Below are 21,292 nucleotides of genomic sequence, written 5' to 3' on the forward strand. Positions count from 1 at the left end.
ACGTATGGGTTGGAGCGGTATGAAGCCTGTTATATGGTAGCTGAAAAATTCATTATTAACTTCAGTTACCAAGAAACAGGTTTCATATGGCTCCAACATATACATCCCGAGAGAGCTTAATCAGATTAAAACCTGCTTATTTTCTACAGGCTACTCTGTGTTGTGCTGTTCAGTTTACTGGCTGCCACTCCATCCCAATTCTTGGCTTCTTCCTGACGCCAACTGTTTTATAGATACCGATGTACAAGCACATTTTCTCTCAACGATCTAACATTTCAACTTTCTATGCTTCGTCTCTTGTAATGCAGCGTAAAGTCAGAGTGTTTCTGGGTCGACAGTTGTTTACAACCCTTCGTAGAAAGGAAAAGTGGTAGAAGGTTTTGTCCGCGACTACCTCTCTACTAGCTTTTATCCAGGCGCCAAACGCATTTCCAGACTTCACAAATCTAGAAATATTGAAGATATCCGTCTTCTGGGTTATTGCGCTGTGTAGTCTGGTCGATGTTAACCAACGTTTCAGAGGTCATACTGCCTCCGTCATCAGGGCGATGATGGCCCTGATGACGGAGGCAGTATGACCTCTGAAACGTTGGTTAACATCGACCAGACTACACAGTCATCGCCCTGATGACGGAGGCAGTATGACCTCTGAAACGTTGGTTAACATCGACCAGACTACACAGCGCAATAACCCAGAAGACGGATATCTTCATACTCACCGCTGTGAGAACCTCAAGTCTAGAAATATTGGTTATGCAGACACTTGCAATGATTTCTCCTGCCATGCCAACCGCAACACCCTTTTCAGACTGTCTTTTTTAAATAACCATTTCAGTGGAGAAGAATCCTTTCTGAAAAGCTTACAGTTGTTTATCTATTCAAGAAATCATTTTATGAAATCCAAGGTTGCATTTACGTTCTAACTTGAGCTCATCACTGATCCCTATCATTAGCCAAATGAATCCAGGCCACGTTATAGCCCATTTCTCTAATATTCATTTTAATATTATCTAAACAAATGTTGTGGCCGAGTGGTTAGCTCTCCAGCTTCGTACTTATAAGATCTCGGATTAAAATCAAGGTCCGGGGAGACCGGTGGCCCTGACTGAAGGTTTTCGTGGTTTTCCTCAGTCCCGCAGGCAAATTCCAAAATATTAAGCCTCTCTTCAATTATACCATGATCGCTTTATTCCAATTACTTGTTCATTAATCATCCCATAACTGAACGCCATATAGTCTGCGCTACTTACAGCTTAGCTAAATAAACCATACACAACACAAATAAAATGTCCACCTATTCTCGGTCTAGTAAGGCAGAGTTCTGCTTGGGCCCCCCGGGTTCGGGCCTGATTCAAATTATATGACTCTAAAGAAAATAGTGCATTTCGGGCTTCCTGGGCCATTCTTTTCGCAAACAAATAATTATTCGTTGTTGCGTTCGTCTTATACACTTTACAGTCGAGCTCCGGAAACACATCACACCATGTCATCTGAGGGAAAAATATGAGATACAAATGTGTAAAAAACTCTGTATATAATTTGTCTGCAGATCTTTAAAGAGAAACAGTGCGTAACCTAACCGAATCCAATGGTAACATAACATAACATGACGTAACGTAACCCAGCCTAACCTATTCAACTGAAATTTTCTCTGTATGCCTACCATCGCTGGCACTGTAATTTCCTCAGGACAAAAAATCGCTTCTAAAACACTGGCAGATATAGTAACAATAAAGATGAATTACGAAATGAGATTAGCATTTATTTGTTTGAAATGAGCCCACAAATCTGGAACAAAAATCCATTTTAAAGCATGCAATAATCGTAAGGTACTCGACTGCGTAGATAACATGCAAAATAAAAAAGGCATTGCTTAACGTGCTAACAAAATGAAGAAGCCATGCATCATGCATACTTGAACGTCGCAAAACTTAGGTAATCATTTGCATACCAATCAAAGAGATATTACTGTAAAAAAGATGGCCGTCTTTTTATACAATCACAGGGTAGAAAATATAGCGAATGTGCATTAAAAACTGTTAGCGGCGTTTTTTAAATACGAGAGAAGTCTCACTGCTGTAGGACGTTGCAACAAATTGGAGTTGACTTCGGTACTAAATACAGGATAATTGGAAAGTCATATTAAATATTTACTTCTGTAAGATTTGAGGCTTCGACGGAGGTGAGTCTGAAGATTGATGTCTTCTGGGTTGTTGCGCAATGTAGTCTGGTAGAAGTTTGCCGACAATTCAGAAGTCCTTGCTGCCTCCATCATCAGGGCGAAAGAGTGACTCGGCAAACTTCTACCAGACTACACGGTGCAACAACCCGAAAGATGTTTCCAGTTAAACGTAACTCAATTGGATTAATAAATACACAATATCTCTCTGACTATGTAAGAGCCTACACAGGTCATGTCGTAACCTACCCGCGCCAGTCCGTCTGTTGTCTTCAAACAGTCAAAGTGCAAAGATTTGTTCTCACAAGATAACGAGTGTTGATTGCCGAACCCTTACTTGCTAGAATGAATTTAGAGATACATTTCCCGGTTCTCCTGTGCCAAGCAAACAGACATTATCTCGTCTAGTGAAACGTTTGCGTGACAGAAACTCTTCACCGGGTCGAGGAAGAGTGAATGCTTGCGTTGCTGAACGCGGTGGTGATTTGCAACACTTCCTATGACACCGTTGTGTTCTGATAACAGTGTGGTTTGTTAACAAACAATACATGCTGAATGCGTTATCACTCCGTACAAGTCATGCACGTTCAGTTACACTCGTTAGTTTGAAAAAGAATTTAGACTTAAGAGAGAGGAAGTAAATGGAAGTTGAATAAAATAAAATAACGAAGTTTCATAATTTGTGTTCTTCGCCAAATATTATTATAGAATTCAAACCAAATAGAATGAGACTGGCGGACTTTTAGCACGGAGAGATGAACAATTTTAAAAAATTATATAGGGAACCTGAAGAGAAGAGGTTTATTGTAAATGAGACAGTAAGATGAAAACGAATTTTAAACACATGGAGTTTGAGGATGTTAACTGGAGTAAAGAACCTCAGAATTCAGTTGAATTGTGTACTGTTTGAACACCATACTAAACTTTAAGTTGAAATAAAACGGGAATATCTAGCGAGGTGAACGATTAATACCCTCTCAAAACTGGCTGCACCTTGGTGTTGGTCGATTGGTTTATGGGCCATTTCTTTTCCCAGTTTAACTACCTACACGTTCGTACTATGTCTCACGTTGAACTTTCTCATACTCTTTTGAAATGGTTACCGCTTGCTAATCAACAGTTGTGCCACATTTTGAAAACGTATCACGTGACTGTAATAATTCACTTTTCCAACAATCTTCGTCTCACTTTTTCAATGTGAGTCTGTCCTTCCCTACACTCCCTCCACACAACTTCCCCTCCCCCTTTCTGCAGCTATACTTTATGATCCAGGCAATACTAACTGTCTACTGTGATAATATATGTTAATGGCATAATGTATTGAGTGTGTGAGCTAGAAACCTTCCCCTCCCCTTACCCTCTTTCCTCATGTTCCTTGTTACAATGCTAAGACCTTATCTTCCTGCAGTATGCCTTATACTACAGCAGAAGGAAGACTACGGTCATCAAATAGTTCTGTAGTGTGCAAGTGGTGTTTTATTTTTGGTTGTGTGGAAGGTTCTACCGTTTTGACGGCAATGAAGAGTTATCGAAGAAAATATTACAGGACTACACCTTCTGTGTCGTGTTTCTGGGTGGATATCGATTTGTAACATCGTTGTTATAGATGGCATCGTATCACTAATAGATATTTCTCTCGTAATTATTGGTCTGATTTATTTTATACGATAGGTGATGATAAACATTTTCTTTTAAATGAAGAATGAATACCGAAAAATGAAGAAGTCTCAAAATTCTAAAGTCCTTGCTTTAAAAGTCTGTAAATTTATCTGAAAGCTTTGGACTTTGAAGTAATTTTACTATTATAAGTGGGTACAATAATTTGACATTTATTTGTACGTACGATTTAAACTGCACATTTTCTATACTTGGGCCTTTCTCTGTTTTGTGCAAAGGTAATTCTGAGAAGTAAATTCTTTGTTTATAAATTTTAATCAGTCTTGGTTGTACAAAAATCTTACAGTCCTGAAAACACAAAAGCTTCAAAATAGGACAGTTTAAGTTTCATTCAGGTTGCCCTAAACGACATCGTAAAATGATTAACTGATCAATCTACTTAGTTCGAAACAGTGGCAAGATATAATTATTTTAAATACTTACACCCTTATTCTTCTAAGTAAACGCAGTTATGATAAAAAGAACAATTCATTTTAATGGTTAAAAAACAGTGTTTACCGCAAAATTTGATTCTGAAATTCATGAGTTTTGGCCAAGAAGAAATAAGGTGACACAGCCCGTGCAAGCAACAAGTGACAGAAGTGAAGGATTACAGACAGCTCATTTTCCAGACCTCGTGTCGTAATTTTTATTTGTCGATAATTTGAAAGTGCACAAAAACAAATTCCACACATTGCATAAACTCGAAGAACATATTTCGGAAGAAATACATGAGATTTCCACAGCAGGGCTGCAACGCGTGAATCAGAGCATGTTCTCGCGTTGCAATGCATGTTCAGAAGCAGAGAGGGATATTTTCAGCACCTCCTCTGAACCGGTGAGTTTGTTTTAAAGCTTGTTTTAATTTTTTTTATACCGTGTTCGAAGTGGCCCGGTTTGCGGAGAGACAGCCAGAGCTACCCGAAGCACAGCAGCGCCCTAGGCGGTCCGAATACAAAATAACACTGTGTATCGTTTTAATAAGATGTGTATTCGCTGAGCCACAAAGCCTTCCGTACTTATTCTTATGATTTAAAGCCAAAGTCATGACTAACTGAATTTTAAACATTGTAAATTTTAAATATTTTTACTTTATTTTCTCCATTTTGGTAAACCTGAGTTACCAACGCTTTTTGTGGACAACGACATTTATGTCCGAGAATGCTTGAGGGTTATAAGGCTGATGTTAGGAAAATATACTTTTTCCGTAAGAAGCGAAATAAGTCTGTAAGCACTACAAGAATATTCTGAACAAAAGAAGTGAAGTAGTTTTTAAATAGTAATGGAAGGCGTATATTTTTGGCCGAATATTTTGCCGTGCATAAAATGTTCAATTCGGATTGAGGTTATTTTGAGAATATTTGGATTTCAGATGGACGATGTGACAGAAGGTTAGTTAGAACTTAATAATGGGGAGCTCCATAATTTTTATTTTCGCCAAATTATCATCTGTTTGCTTGACTAAATAAAGGCTGTTCTGTTATTCACAGAGGATATGGAAAATGCGTTAAGAAATTTTTGTTAAAAATCCTGAATGGAAGAGACCACTTGGAAGACCTAGGAGTAGATGGGAGGGCAATATTAAAATGAATCTTCTGAAATAGAGTGAGAGAGAGGGTGCGCATCGATTAGATGTCTTAGTGGCGGACTCTTTGAAAACGGTAATGAACCTTCAGGTTTCTCTTAGGCAGGGAATGTCTTGATTACCTGTACGTAGATCATTATCAGCTTTTGAAGAAGGACTCTGAATCATGGAATTTGAACCATGGCTTTCGTTAAGTTTCACACTACAGCGAGCTTAACAGAATTCACGATTCTGGGGTTAACCTTCGGTTCTTGTCAAGGATTCTAAAATTTATGGCGGTGTAACGCTAGACAGTCCGTGACTGTATCCCCTCAATGCTTGTTTTTATTTCAGTCAGCATTGAGGTCTAACCTGAAAAATGTTCACAAGACGCAGCGGGATGGAAGGGGCACAAACAAGTCCCTTTATAATTTTCTTCTGTTGAATATATCCCAGTAGTTCAAATATACTTTATAAAGTTTCCATTATACAGTTTGATAGGAAGAGCCCCAATTGAAAGTGTAAATCACAAACCTCAAGGCGTAGATTCCTTTGTGTTAAGCTGATATTCGCTCAATTGGTCAAGAAATTCGCTGACTTGTTTACTGGTCCCAATATTGAACAACTTTAATGCAACCCACACACTCACAACCTATTTCTTTAATATCTACTTTAATATTACCTTCCATCGATGTCTGGGACGTAAGTGACATTCTCTCTTTATCTTTATCAGCGTTTATCAGCCCTGTCCATTTTAATCTTCCTGAATTGTTCAACCCCATAACATTTTGTAAAGAGTACAAAGTGCGAACTAATAATTTCACAATTATTTTTTCCATTAACCTGTCACTTTTCTTATTTTCTGTTAAAACGGTTTGCTTCAGCATTTTGTTCTCAGGGAGTCATTGCCTGTGTTCTTTCTGAACGGTGACACGCACTAAAGTCAGTTCCGTGTAAAGTGAAACCAAAAATGTCCTTTTACTCCCACGCTATCCAAGTATCGGGTCAGTTACGTCGTCCGCAAACTGGGGTAAGATATGTACTCCTTGGTCTCAGTAATGCATTCCTCGGCGGAGGGGAGTGGCTGATGGGTAAGAAGCAGCGATGGCAATGGTGATTAGCAGGGAGACACTAGAGACCTCGGAGAAAAACCTGTTCTTCTGGGCTTTGTCCGCCACGGGCCTTACTTAAAGTTAGCCGGGATTGAACCCAGGTGTAATGCCGATGCGTGTGTGATATGCTACAAACACTGTTAAGTCATCGGCACAAGTTTCCGTTTAGCCTGGAATTCCAGTTGCATCATGAGTCATCATCCGATCTCGTTATCAATTCCGACATTGCCAGCGACGAAGACTGAAAGCCATATTAATCTACGGGGGGGGGGGGGGGGGTCATTTCGCAACAAGCAAATGCATATTCAGTAGTCTGGTCGTGTGGTATCGAATCTTTCGATGACGTCATGGCCTCAAATCGACCCCACGCAGAAGGGTTTTCGGCTTACTTTCGTAGACAACACAAAAGGCGTTGTTTCGCTCTTTGTGCTGGCTGTACGACTGAGTAGTGTTTTATGGTACAGACAAGTTAATTACTTTTGGCTAAATTAGCAGTTACCCTGTAAATATATCGATTGATAACGAAAATCGTGGTTGGTTGGGTGGACATCACTTTGAATTCAGGTCGTCTCGGTTTGTAGTAGTAGTAGGCCTACAGGTGACATCTTCAACAGTGCATCCCAATGAAAGATAGAGAGCCATTATAAGTATTACTATCTTTGTCAAAAACAAACCTTCAGATTCTCTGCTAGTATTTTTAGTTTTGGAAGGCACTTGTTTTATGCACGGAAACACCACTCACGTTTATCTTATTGCAAAAATATCTATTGTAGCCTGTACTAAACAGATGCATTAATAATGTTAGCATTACGTCGCAGTTTAAAGGTAAATTCCACACAGTTTCAGTCTAAACGGGGTTTTCTATAAAACTGCTTAAAGATTTGTATTAAATTCCATTATAATAAATGTTTTTATAAACCTGTAGTTTTTCGAAAACTTTAGCCAATATATGTGAGTCAGTAGTTCTGGCTGTTCAATGAGAGGTGGTAGGATGACTAATAATGAATCAGAAAAAGTATGGAAAAAACTGTCGTGATTTAATTTAAAATGCTGTCCCATGATTTGCCTGGAAAATGAGTGAACTACGAATAATGTCTGTAAGGATAGACGGTCTCCGAGCCGACATTTAACCCCACATCCAACAGATTACGAAGCAGAAGTGTCATCAACTGCGACATTCGATATTACGGTCTTTGGCCAAGAGAGTAAGGTTTATTTTTTATCCTCTAAATAAAAAAAATCGATTCGTGATTTCCAAGCTATGAAATGTTTATTGCAGTTTAAAAACCAATTATATAAATCTAAATCAATGATTTACACTTGGCACTGTGTGTGATCTTTTTGATGCTATGTTTGCACGGATCCTTATACGAACAGCAAACCTGGTTTCGATCTAAAAATCCTACGTACACAATTATTAATTTGTACAAAGAACGTGCATTCTTTGTTCTCTGACTTGAAAAGAGTCTACACTGTTGCTTTAATTAGATCAAAACTGCATGTTCTTTCAAATGTGTTGACTGCTGTGAAACAAACATGACGGTGTAATAGAAAATCGACCTGGTTGAGCAGCAATGGCTGCTGGGCATGCGCACGGAAGGCTGGCGCGTTGAATAGGTCCTCTAGGCAGTTCAGACAACGGTTGCCGCCATTTTACATTCAACTACGATACAGCTTAAGCGGTTTTCAGTTCTCGGTAGTAACACCCGCAGCTGCTGGCGAAAATCGTAGCCCACCGACTCATTGTATTCATAAGGACGAAACTGTGAGACAATATGATTTATATTCTTGTCGCACATTAATAAGAACTTGTAAGACACCTACAGCGGAAATGAGGAAAGTTTGAAAATTGTCGACTTTAATAATAATTTTCATATAAGATGAAAACGTTTATCTCACAATCACAACGTAATTGGTTTAAAACGTGTTAACAATTATAAATTTTAAACTGGCGGTAAAATAAATAACAGATACTCATGTTCAACTATGAACGAGTTATAATATTAAAAATCGTTTATTTTAGATTAAGTTAATCAGTCAAGCATAAGGTAATTAGAATTCTGTACATCAGTCCTCTTACCGGTGTCTAATAGAATTTACTTGTCTTGCTTTCTGCGTAGTGTATTAACACCAACAGAAAACAAGCTGGTGTGTTTCATTCAGTTCCAGTCCCAACTGCATAGCCTTCCTGATGGCGTTAAGATTGGATGTTGAAAACCAATTAATATAAAGCATTTCCTTCTTTCACACTATTTTCAGTAGGAAAAGCATCAGACAAATGTTGATAAACTTCCGGTGAGGAGTCCTTTAAAAGAATTTGGTTAACTAAATATTTTCTATCTATAAGCAATTTATTATATTGGTAATCAAGGTAAAACAGGTAAACTAATATTTGAGAACTTGAACAAGAAATTAGTGAGAATGGTATAAACACTGCTGGCGTTGTAAAAATGGCTATAAAGACACTTCACCCCACTCCTTGCTGCAAACGAATTCGTAAATACTCCACTTGTTACGAACAGTAAGAACGTTTATGTACACAAAATTCTTACAACTTGTGATAAACTCCGTTGGAAAAAAATATTCCAAGTAGTGCCCCTAAAATGGACAGATTTGTCACGGTTAAAATATTGGAAATAATTCTAATCAAATAACACAGTATAAGCGGGACCAAGACAGTAATTTTTAAAAAAACTCTACGCTGAATTTTAGTTTAATGTTCTAATTTTAGCGTGTCGCAAAAATAAATAAATAACTGATGTGTGCCGCGTGTAGTAAAAGGTGAAGCACAGTTTAAAGGTGCTTAGATCGCAATTAAACAGCACACTGTAGAATTTAACCAACAACATTAATCTTGTATATCTATCTGGCTTCTGATATCAGAACAATTATATTCTGACATTTTATTACATGAAAATATGCAGCTATCAAGTACACTGCGCATAGCCTATACTGAGCTAAAGGTTGTCGAAGGATGAGACGGCAGTGTTGATGATGATGATGATGATGATGGCGGTGTGTGGAAGAAGGGAAGAGAAGAGAGTACATTGATGTCTGCAACATCTGCGTCTTTCGCGATGTAGAAGGAAACCTCCATCAGCAGGAAGTTTGTTCGTAACACGTTGCTATGGCAACTCAAATACGGATTAGTTAGATGAACGACCCCTGGTAATAATGATAGAGCCTGCTACTGAACACTCGACGCTGCTCGGATGTGTTCGTAGGAAAGTGAGAGCTAGTGCTGGTGGTTCTGTAACTGGGGACCGCAACGCTAATTTGAGAGGTCTAAAAGTTTGTCCTCTTAGTTAAAATTAAGTCTCAATAGCATAAAGATAGACTTTCTGTATACTGCAGAAACTGGTTTAAAAGCTAACCATCTACTATTGTGGTGGTGTAAAGTTAAGCATAATGCTTTTCTATATTATAATTATTCGTATGTTAATATAAAGTATTTATAGAGGCTCATGGAACAAGATGTTGGATGTTGGAGACTAATTCATAAATCTTACCATGAAGAGAAGAAAACGTTTAAGGAGAATAGATTTCTGAATATAATTAAAAGCTTTAGTTTGTATGGACTAACGACTGGAAGTCTGAAAAGTAAAATAAGGACCGCTGAATTTAATTACTTAAAATATGGTCTTCATGTTGTAAGGAAACATTAGAAAAAGGATAAACATTATAAGAAGAAAACTTCATTAGTAATAAGAAACCAACAAAAAGGAGTCCTGTGATGGTATGGCCACGTTGAACGAACGAATAAGGTTACGTGAGAGTATGATGCAATGGTCGTCAACAGGAAAAAGAAGATTAAATGAAAACATATTTAATGCATTAAGGAAAATGTGGTTTGGAAGATAGAAACCGTCAGAATGAATAAACGGGAAAACTATGAAGGAATAAAGCCTTGAAGGAAGAAGGAAAGGGCATTTTAGAAAGAGAAAATTGTGCTGGCAATCACTGCAGCGAAATTTAGTGACATGTTTGTTTCCTGGTTTGAATTTTGCGATTTAAAAACTTTGAAATTAATTGTAGAAATAGTATTCAGTGTCATATTTCCCTGACGGCTTTGTTTTTCACTAATTTTTATGAGCAATTTTTAATCATACATTTTGTGAGACATTTTCTAAAAGGGATTATTAGTTGTGAATCATTATACGAGGTGGAATGATGAGGAATGTTGTTTTATTCTGCAGCTTGCCTCACCCGTTCGTGTGTTGAATTTTAAAGTACGTCTATTCAACATGCGATACCTAAGATCAGAAAAATATTTCTGCTCTGTCCTGTTCGGAAAAGAAGAGTCCTTTATCCGTAAGCAATTTAATGTAATCTACATCCTCACAACCAATGATTTTAAAGTCTGTTTAATATTATCCTTCAATCTATGCCCGGTTCGACAAAGAGTCTCTTCAGTTTCAAATTGTGTTTGTATTCCTGGTGGCCATGCGTGCTACATGCCCTGCTTCATATGCCCTCACACATTCAGAGACCAATCTTGTGTTCTCCCGTCGATCGATGTGTTATTTCGTATATCCCACTAGTCTGCGGATCGTGTTGCTGACAGACGAAATAAAAACCGGTTTATTTTATACAAAAAAAACAAGCTTCGTATTGGAAAAAAGAAAATATTAATAATTTATTCTTATATAGTCAAAATTATTACGTAGATTTACCATTCGAATATGTAAAAATTAACTACTGCTCGCTGCACGTGTAATCTATAGTGTTTGTGTGTCCCACGTTGGTTCTTCCCTTCAAGATTTACAACCAACATTTCGTATGCATTTCTTTCATGGTTTCTATATGCACTACTCATCAAATCTTCCTTGATTTGGTCACCTGTGTAGATCTGTGTTCGTAATATGAACGGAATGATGATATTTTTAACAAAGAACTGGATGCAGATGTCTGTCATTGGCGGAAGGAAGCTGGTAATATGTTTCTGAACTCAAATAAATTAAGCGAGAAAACTTTCCTCACGACAGTGCCAGACGCCCGTGAAAATGGACTAGTTCATTTTGCCACTCGTTGAGAAGATGTGAGTGTAATGGAGTTTATTTTTATCTCTTCATGTTACTGTGAAACTGCTTTTCGATTATGGCGTCTTTTTGCTTATGATATCGATTCTGTACTCCTAGCTCAAATACATTAAGACCTACTTCGACTCACAAAAATGTAAAAACGATCCCGTGGCCAATCTGATACCGGTAATATTTCGCAGCGACAAAGAGATGAGAGATTAAATTATTACATTAAAGTTGTTCTTAAATAACTATATAGCTTGAGGATAAGAAGTGAATCTATGGGACTGAGGTTTGAAAGTAGCTAGAACATTTGAACAAGATAATAAACATGCATCGATTCCGTTCTTTTAGATTGTGATGCCAAGTGATTTATAGGTTGTTATCAATGTATCCGAAGAACGGATCAACTCCACTGGAACTCCAGAAGAATATAATCAATATTTTCACTGTCGTGAAAGCCTCAAATCATATCAAGAATCTTTTTGGCTTCAAAAAACGACAGAATATTTCTTGGCTAGCAATGCCACTGTCAGCTTCTCAAAGTCTTTGATCAGTGCAGTTGATATTGTTCATGTAGGATTTGAGGTTTTCACGGCCGTGTAGTGTGGTAGAATTTTACGGACGTTTCAGAAGTCCATGCTACCTCTATCATCAAAACGACCCTGAAACATTGGTAAAATTCTACCACACTACACGGCGCAACAACCCAGAAGACAGCCATCTGGTATTGTCCAGATAAAATAGTCAAGAATATGTGACTGCTATTTGCCTCAATTGCTGATAACAATTCACGGTCGACAACATTTCAATGCAGTGTCGTCACATGAAACTCTGCCATTTTCCTTCATTTTACCAGTACGAAAATTGAACGTGTCACGAAACAGGCTAATTTTCTGAGTAATGTTTTTGGAATGTGTAATAAACTTTTCCTGGAAAGACTTTTAGATGGCCCCTTGTTCATTCGTTGGCTCTCGCCATCCCCCCCTCATATTGCTTGCATGTCGCATAGAGGGACCGTGCTTTGACGGGCTTGTCTTCGTCCTGGCCACTGATACTCCTACTTGGTTGGATGTTGTTTGGAATTCGACAGAAAAGATAGTAGATATGCAACAGTATTGTATATTAAGGCTTTGGTAGGATGTTCCTAAACTGTGGTTGTTTACCTATGCGTTTAAGATTAATTCCACTATACTGGTCTTTCATTGTAAATAAAGAAATATAAAACTTAAAGCTGAACTCAAATTAATATACACAGGCCTAGCGGTTGTACCGCCCTGAATACCACGCGTTTTTAAAAACGGGGACCACAGCTCAAATCCTATGTTTGGGCTAAAGAAATAGTGTGTCAGTCGACTGGATTCGGATGGCTCTTTTGAACACGGTATGAAAACTTGAGGTTACATAAAAGGCTGCTAGCTTCTAGACTAGTTAAGTAACATAGATTCCCAAGAGCACATTCGGGTAGTTAGCGACGATGAAAACGTATGTACGTTATTCCATGTCAAATAGAAACAAATTGTTAGTTATTATAGTTCTTCGTGAACAAGGGTCAGGTCTTAAGACCCGTTCCTTTAAAGTTCAAAGTGTTCTTGATCCTTCCATCTTTTCCTGGGTCTTCCTGCAGCCCGTCGTCCCCGGGTAAGATACTGAAAAGTCCTTTTGGGTAAGCGGTTACTGGCCTTTCTTTCCTGGTATAATTTTATGTCTTAGTCACTAGTTAATAAGACGAAATACTAATTTATGAGGACTTCGCTCCTTGTGTACAGTTCAGTGGCATGTATCCTGCAACTGTTGTCGGCATACAACCGGCCATTATTACGTTAGCTTGAGTAACTCTGAGGCTGTGGGTAGAAGGGGGTTGGGTAGCTGCTGGATATTATCCACCAGAGAGGGGTTGTTTGGAACAAGGGTAGTGAAGAAAGGAAAGGGAACCGAGTTGCTGTGTGCCGCCCTTCAGCGTAAGGGATCAAAAGAATGCATCATCCCCTTCGAACCACCCTTATGCCTGGACCAACCAACTCCCTCACATGTGGAATATCACACGTTACAGAACAAAGTCGCCATGTTTAAAAAAATAGTACGGTGTTTGTCGCTTGGACTATGCGAACCGAATTTTAAATCCATCAATAACAGAATGAAAAGTATAAGAACTCATAAAAAGGATTTTTTTCTGGAATAAGCAGAATCTACCTATAAGACTCCACAATTACTTGTCAGAAAGAAGTGTAGGCTTAAGATGGCTGTATTCTGGATTGTAGCGCCGTGTAGTCTGTAAGTGTAGACTTGCATGAGAGCACAGACCTGCGAAATGTTCACAAGCTTTCACATGAAATCCCATAAGTTTTAAGTGGAATTTAGTAGTAACTTTCAATAAAAGTTAACTGTTAACAGTCATTAAAGTCTAATGGAGATGCATGTAAATTAGAAGGTACGTGTGTATGTGTGTGGCACAATGGCGTTAACTGACCTATCACAAGAATTGCTACATTGAGGAAAGGAAAGAAGATTAATGATATTTTGGCTTGCAGAGTAATGGACTACCATGCATCATTGTCCCTCGAAAATGTTATATGGTGTGAAAGGAGGAAACAGTAGCCGGGGGACTTAGATAGAACGATAATACCTCCAGTACCATTCTATGGATTATGCATGCCCGTCTATCCAATGGGAGTTAAGATGTATTTTTGGAAAATCTTACGTTAAAAATAAAACTACTGGCTGTTTGCACCTATTAACGGACTTTTATTGAGAGTGACTGGTTCGTTCTGCAACTTAGCAGCGGGGAAATCTCTGATGCGTTTCTAAAACTGCCTGACAAGGACTGTTGCTTGCAGTCACCAGTGGGTGGATTCAAGCTGCGTATATTCCGATTTCGTCCATTAAACAGGAAGATACAACCCTACTAGTATTTTGGTTCATTTCCTGTTAAATAACCTGAATATTACTAATTAATTATGTTAACAAGTTCAAATTCTCAAAGACGCACCACAGTAAACATATTTAACAATCATCATGCCAGTCGTGAGCTGAGAGTAGCAAAGTTTATTTGTAAGTTTGTATGACAGGACCGAAGAAATCTGAGAAATGAAGGAAGGACGATTAGGTTCTTATACATATTTTTGTATGAGAGTAATAAAGTAAAGAAATTTAAAATAATAAACGAAAATATTTAACCTGTTCTGGCACTAGAACAGTTGTTTCCCCAAGCACTTCGGCTTTCCTTTGCAAGACGTCATTGAACAACTGCTCCACATTCAATCAAGAGGTAAAAGCCCTCAACAAGCACCACATTATAATACGACATTCATACATGACTCTGAAATTTATAGGTTTCAAAGTAAATGAATTTTATTAAATTCCTTTACCCTGGGGTTAAATAAACAAAATAATCATGGCCGAAAAAATAGTGTAAACCCTTTTCCAAATATTATCTTGCATAATGTGGAAATACTGAACATGAATTAGGCTTAGATCAGAAATTTGGAGTCGAAGAAGCGAAATTTTAATTGGCGTATTAAAATAATTAACTACCATGATGGGCTAACATTTTTCTTCAGAAACTAATGGTCGTTCATCTATTCAAGAAAATTACCCGCTTTTGATGAAACCGCAAAATTTATTACTGTGTCCACAATTTACAACTTCCGCCCATTGGTTTCTCCCCGCAGCCACACTTGTCCTACCCACATCATCACACCCAGTTTTTTTGCAACAATGCGAACCAAGGACTCGCAATATCGGAGCAAATTGTTGCGCAACAACGACCTCTGATCACAGTGCAACGTCGACCTTTTTGATTTGGCGTGAAGAAAACCTTTCGAATATCTGAAGATGGTTGTCTTCTGGATTGAAACGCCGCGTAGTCTGATAGAACCAAAAGACAGCCATCTTCCAGCTCATCGCAATGGAAACCTCAAATCCTACTCTCCAGTCTTGTTTGTACGTATCTGAATGTTGTTGTTTGTTTATTATTCTAGCGGTTTAGAGTTGTGACGATTTTTCCACTCAAGTCGGATGTTCACAAAACGTGCTACCCTGCGGGACCAATGTTCTCTAGTCCCATAGTAGCGAAAACTTTGTACCACGACCATTCTTGTCTCGTGGACAGTATTTACTTGCACATTTTGTGTCAAATGAGCCACAAGGATTGCATATGTTTTGACTGATCATATGTTGATACAATCTCGTGAATCTACAATCTATAAACATATATGATCTATAATCTATAAAAAGTCAAATTAGAATACGAAATTATTGAACTGGTTATTTTGGACAACTTTCAGGCTTGTGTTTTGAAGAAAATATTTCACTTATAATCTAATTTGCATTTGAGCACTAATAATATCTGATCTTTAGACATTCAAATATTATATTAGCTTCATTGTATATAAATGATACACGAGAATTGCTTGTGCAAATTAATATTGTTAATATGTCCGACATGGATAATTTTTGATGGGCCTAACCACAACTGCAGAGAAAGTATTTCCTTACTCCAAAACTTGAATAATTAGCATCTGAGGATTTAGTTATTTAGACAGACGAATGTGGTTTCCAGAGGCTGGTTGTAACAAACATCAATTTTACTTGGTGTGTTTAGGAAGTAATGATGTTTCTGTTCCAATACTCCAAACAACTTAGTAAGCTCTGCTGCAGTGATTAGAGGAATGTCTGTGGACAGTCTATATAATAGAGTCTACAAATTTAATTAAAAGGAACTTTCTGTCAAAGACATAATTATGTCGAAATCAATGCATGCATAGAAATATTACACGTTCATTTGGGTTATTCTGTTCGTTTCGAATTACAGATCTCTTGAACACGATATTACAGAACATATTCCAGGTGTAATTTTGGAAAAGAAAGAAATCTTCAAAATATTAAAAATAATTAATGTTCAACGACAAATAGAGACTTCATATATCCACATCCAAATAGTGTCAATATTCACAGACTGGAAAAAGATGACTTCACTCGTCTATGGCCTACTAAATACAATGAAGCGAAACAGATTTTATAAGTGTTAATGGTCAGTAATAGTTACTCAAAATGACATAATTTCTCAGCTTCCATTTGTACGTCTGATCGCATAGCTTCTGTTCCGGACATCAGCTTTCGAATGAGTTGTCGTAAATGTCCGTAAGTATTATCGATATCTCACGATTTATATTGCCTTACTGAATAAGGATTAAGGTCGCCTGGGTTCTTTGAAGGAAGCTAAATTTTCCTCCGAATTACCTATTACTGCCCACAAGACTACACTGAATTTTCACTGTCGGAGTGCAACTTCTTAAAATGGCAGTAGACAACAACCTTAATACGTGCGTGAACAATGCACCATCAAAATTTTTGGTCTAAGGTCTTTCAACTTTTGGGGTCGAGGCTCTTTTTCAGACCCTTCCCACTCAGTCTGGCCCCGGTTAAACCACTTCTCCTCCTCCTCCCCCCTCGTGCCGCAAAGCCGTACTCCTACTCCCCCCAGGCCCCTCTAAAACGCTCTCTCGCGATGTACCCGACAGGACGAATTTGAAAGCGTTCGAAAACGGTTACGTAAGGCACATACAGTGAGAAGAATCTTTATCTCTTTCGCACGAAAGATTTCTTCTTCTTTTTTTTCGTACACGTGTTGTTAGTTTTAGTAGAATGTATTGATCTGATTCTGAAATAACGCTCTAAACTCACGTAATGTGATGCCGAATTTTTTATCAACTGCAATTTTACATTGTTCTACATTGATTGCAATGCGTTTTCACCTACGTGGCCTGCAGTTTGATTGACAGAAGGAAGAAAGGAAGGAAGTGAAACGCACAGAGCAGACGTGAAACCTAATTTTTTTGTTTCAATCTGGAGTATGTATGTGTGCTGATGACGTAATGAGTTTGTTTTTGCACTGTGCTGGGATGACGTAATGTTGTGGCGTGTTTTCACATCACTATGACGCTGCGTGACGTTCAGTTTTTTTAACACAGTTCCCTCCTCTCCCACACTTTGGTTTCTGAGTGAAGCGAATCAACAAACATGGCGGCTTGTTGATGTGTTGAAAACGAACGACTGAAGATGGCTCTGCATTACAAACATGGAGGAAAATGGCTGTGTTGTCATCATTTTAAAGCATGTCTCGCAACATATTATTGAAACAAATTAGAATTAAACCAATTCTTTCTGAGTTTATTATGTTATAATAAAAGCTCGTGAAATGAAGTGCATTTTAGTCTAAGCATGTTCTATTCGGTAAGAATATGACCTTCATACCAGTGGCTTGTAATGTTTTATTTTGAACCGTGTAAAATGTAAATGTGTTTTAAGTGATAAAACCTTGTTTTCGCCTAACCATCAATAATAGTAATTTAAAAACTAAAATAAATTTTTGCAGGCCCGTGTAATAATCAAATTATTTTCTGTGTGAAGTGTAGTTAAATTATGAGCACTTAACGTACATGAATGGTTTAAATGAAAATACGATTTGTCGATAGAGTTCTAAGAGCCATAATTAGCTAAAAGTAAATACATAAGTACAGCTGTTGTTCTTGGATAATACATTTAATTTTAATGAGAAATTGAAGTGGATCCGTACATGTCTGATAAATGTTATTGTCATTAAATTAAGGTCATACTGCCCTTTCATATTCATCCTGGAAGCATATTGAAATACGGTGTATTTATTCTTCTTAGCCCCACTTTCAATTTTAGAAGATTAATTAACTCAAAAACAAAGCAAATGAGCTTCTTTTTAATGGTTATAAATGAAAACAAAACAAAACAATACAAAATGGATTATGTGCTTTTAAAAATTAGTCTGCTTGTACTAGATAAAAGAAGTCTAGCTGTCGTCATCCCTATATTTTACACGTGTTTAAACACGAAATAATCAGTATCGACCAATAGCATTAATTTTATTTTCTGGTGAGAATCCATAGTTTAATTTAGCAGCGAAGGTTTTGTGGGAATACAGATTACAGAGAAACCATGGTTTCTAATGACTCAGATATGGAATAACTTATCAGTTCTATTTTCCTTAGTTGTATATTTAAGTGGAAACTCATTATTTATAACTGTAGGAACCATTATAACATAAAAACTGATACGGCCTTGGTACATCAATTTGAATTTGTGAAAATAATATTAGTCTATTTGGAAATAAGTAAAATGAAAGCATCTTTTTCTTTGTAACTATTAATCAAAAATGGAACTTTTCAAGTCTAGTAGTAACTATTTGCAAAACCTGCTTTCACAATCAGTAATTTTGTATGATGTCCTCTGAGAGTGCTATGAGACTTGTATGATTCTTAGAATAAAAAGCTGTCATTTTTCTAAACACCATTAAGTGGCTGCTTCCTGTAGTGGAGAAACATTGTGTTTTCTTAGAGGCAGGATTTGAATATGTACATATTATTTTGATGAGATTCGGCTTCAAAAGAATAACAATTAATTTAAAACTCAGGGACATCCAGACGTGAAAGAATAGTCGATTAAATCGAACGTGTTCTAAGTGAGGCCATGCCCGTATTTGAATTTAGAATTTACTTCCGGTAATTATTAATTTATTAACAGTTTATATCATTACTCAACAGAGGATTATCAAATTAATTTTTACCATGTCCAATTATTTGAATCAATATTCAAACGACTAAATTTTGAAACGTCGGATTCAAAAATGAAGCTGAAAAATATGAACAAATGCAACGCAAAACTCGTTTTGAAGACTGCATAATGGTTTGCTTTAGTCATACACTCAATATATTGCTTAATGACGACAATAAGTATTGAGTGACTTTTGTTTCCATTGAGGAGATATGAATTTCTTTTGAAAAAGCAAAATTTTAGCCGAAATTTGGAAATTCCAAGTCATGCTGACAGTATGGTAAGGTGTGGAAAGACAATTGAATTGGCAGGGGGGAATGAGGGTGCAGTAGTGGTGACGTAACAGCGAAATGACAGAAGTTGGGTTGGGCGAGTGTAAAGCTGGATCGATCGAGCGGTGGTCGGGCATAGACACTGCTCTCCTCTACCCCACCCACATATCAATGGTATGTGTGCCTGCATAACCCTCTTACACCACTCCTTTTTTTAAAAAAAACCTCTTCTAGCCATATTTATTCTTCTTTTCCCTTTCCCACATACCTTTCTCATGTAACAAAACTTGTTTCTGTATTATCTGCTACTAACAAGAATATCGGCAGTGCAGTTAGCATCCCTTCAACAGAATCTTCGGGCACATTGGTGGCGGTGCTATTGTGTATTCAGTCAGTGCGCGCGCGTGTGTGTGTGTGAAATCAAATATCACGGAAACAAGAATTACTATAGTAATTTTGTGGCGTGAACACTGGTTTAGACGGATTTGCTCTATGGCTAAATTGTTCTATGTCCGATTATTATTTCAATAAATAATTTCGGTTCATCTGTGAAAGAAGATGGTGAACTTACCTTCGAACATGTGAGTGTTGCATTATTATTATTATTATTATTATTATTATTATTATTGGCCACATCCATTTTTATTATGACCGCAATCTTTTCGGTAACAAATTTCATGAACACCAATTGTTTTACTGATAAACTTATAAGATTTGCCTAATTTTATGGTAGGTCACTATTAATTTTAATATTTGTCAGTTAATAATATTTATTGTTAGTGCTTGGCTGTTATTGGCCTCCTTTGCCAAGCACTCTAAAAATGAATTAAATTGAATTGAATAATGTGAAAGCATTGCATTATTTCTGTACAAGCAACAGAAACAGCGTGCCTGCTTACGACTGTTTATGTTACTGTAACTTGATTATGAAAAATCATAAAATTATCTGTTAATATTCAGTTGAGTACAATATTCATAAATACATTTATAATGAAACAAATGTTGTTTATCTACTCCAACACTCTGCATGTTATTTGCTAATTGTCCCTCGGATTTCATACACAGCACAACACTGTCTCAGGTTGTCGGTGTTTTTAGGCCTTCATGCACCGTAATGGTTTATATGACTTTGAATTCACACACTTACAACACACATCTTAGTTTGCTGCATCCATATTTTCACATTATCTTCAGCAGTTATACCTATTTAAAAAGCACACAGTCAAGATACTCTCTGCACGTTCACAATTGTGAATAATTAACAAACTGGAAAGCAAAATCGATGTTATCGACCGTCCAACTTTACAGAGTCTGAAATAACTTTTGATATAATTAAGTTCAACATCTGGTCTGACCTGCTCTGGTCTGTTGAAGCCCTCATTTCCCTTCTAATTCCAAAGTGGCCTTGATCTCTCCCTGACTTGCGAGTGGTCTAGTTCTCTACAAAAGTCATTATGTAAGCCTCTGTTACTCTATGCCTCTTTCACGTCTGTCTCTCTCTTTTTCTTTTATTTTGGTGGCTGCTCTGAACATGCGAGTGATGTGTGCTTGCTCTGGCCACCAACATCCATCCTTCCCTATTCCGTGTCGTTACTTCCGACGCGAACAGAAGGGGGAGAAAGATCCAAAATGGCGACCAGATGCATCCATTTTCGTAATGTAATTTTCTGATTTTCTTCAATTTGCATAATCTTTCTAAATAAATGAACAAATTTTAATTACGTGTACCGTTTATACAATTATTATTATATACGTATTGAAAATTGTGTTCAGAAGTACTGTGTTTGGTATTACGTGTGTCATCTGTATGTTTTATTTGCCCTTTCTCAATGTTAATAAACGTGTATTATCTAAATCGTTCATATAACAATTCCAAATATATCTGTGCATTACCATTTTATAAG

At 37.3% G+C, this 21,292-nt stretch overlaps 3 long non-coding RNA genes across 8 annotated transcripts in view; 1 reads left to right on the forward strand and 2 right to left on the reverse strand.

Annotated features, from left to right (window-relative positions):
• The window catches only part of LOC110829915 (uncharacterized), a 588,956-nt gene that overhangs the window by 417,126 nt on the left and 150,538 nt on the right, over positions 1-21,292 (reverse strand). The window lies entirely within an intron of this gene.
• Positions 1-21,292, forward strand: part of LOC110829927 (uncharacterized) — a 46,307-nt gene that overhangs the window by 5,985 nt on the left and 19,030 nt on the right. Inside the window, exon 1 of one of the 4 annotated variants that reach the window (XR_002543125.2) lies at positions 3,584-4,673. The exons of 1 other annotated variant lie outside the window; for it this stretch is intronic. This is a non-coding gene — a long non-coding RNA (uncharacterized LOC110829927). Of the gene's footprint in view, positions 1-3,583; positions 4,674-17,043; positions 19,970-21,292 lie in introns of those variants that run through there. 2 more of the 4 variants (XR_002543124.2, XR_002543127.2) reach the window with 2 other exon arrangements.
• LOC110829928 (uncharacterized) lies at positions 20,313-20,936 on the reverse strand. Its single transcript, XR_002543128.2, has 2 exons — positions 20,744-20,936; positions 20,313-20,591 (listed from the first exon to the last, which is right to left on the reverse strand). It is a non-coding gene; the product is annotated as an uncharacterized LOC110829928 (long non-coding RNA).

This window comes from Zootermopsis nevadensis, unplaced genomic scaffold (genome assembly GCF_977971745.1).
Source record: "Zootermopsis nevadensis isolate Lab colony 2312 unplaced genomic scaffold, Znev_1.0 Znev_ptg000001l, whole genome shotgun sequence".
Classification (NCBI taxonomy): domain Eukaryota; kingdom Metazoa; phylum Arthropoda; class Insecta; order Blattodea; family Termopsidae; genus Zootermopsis; species Zootermopsis nevadensis.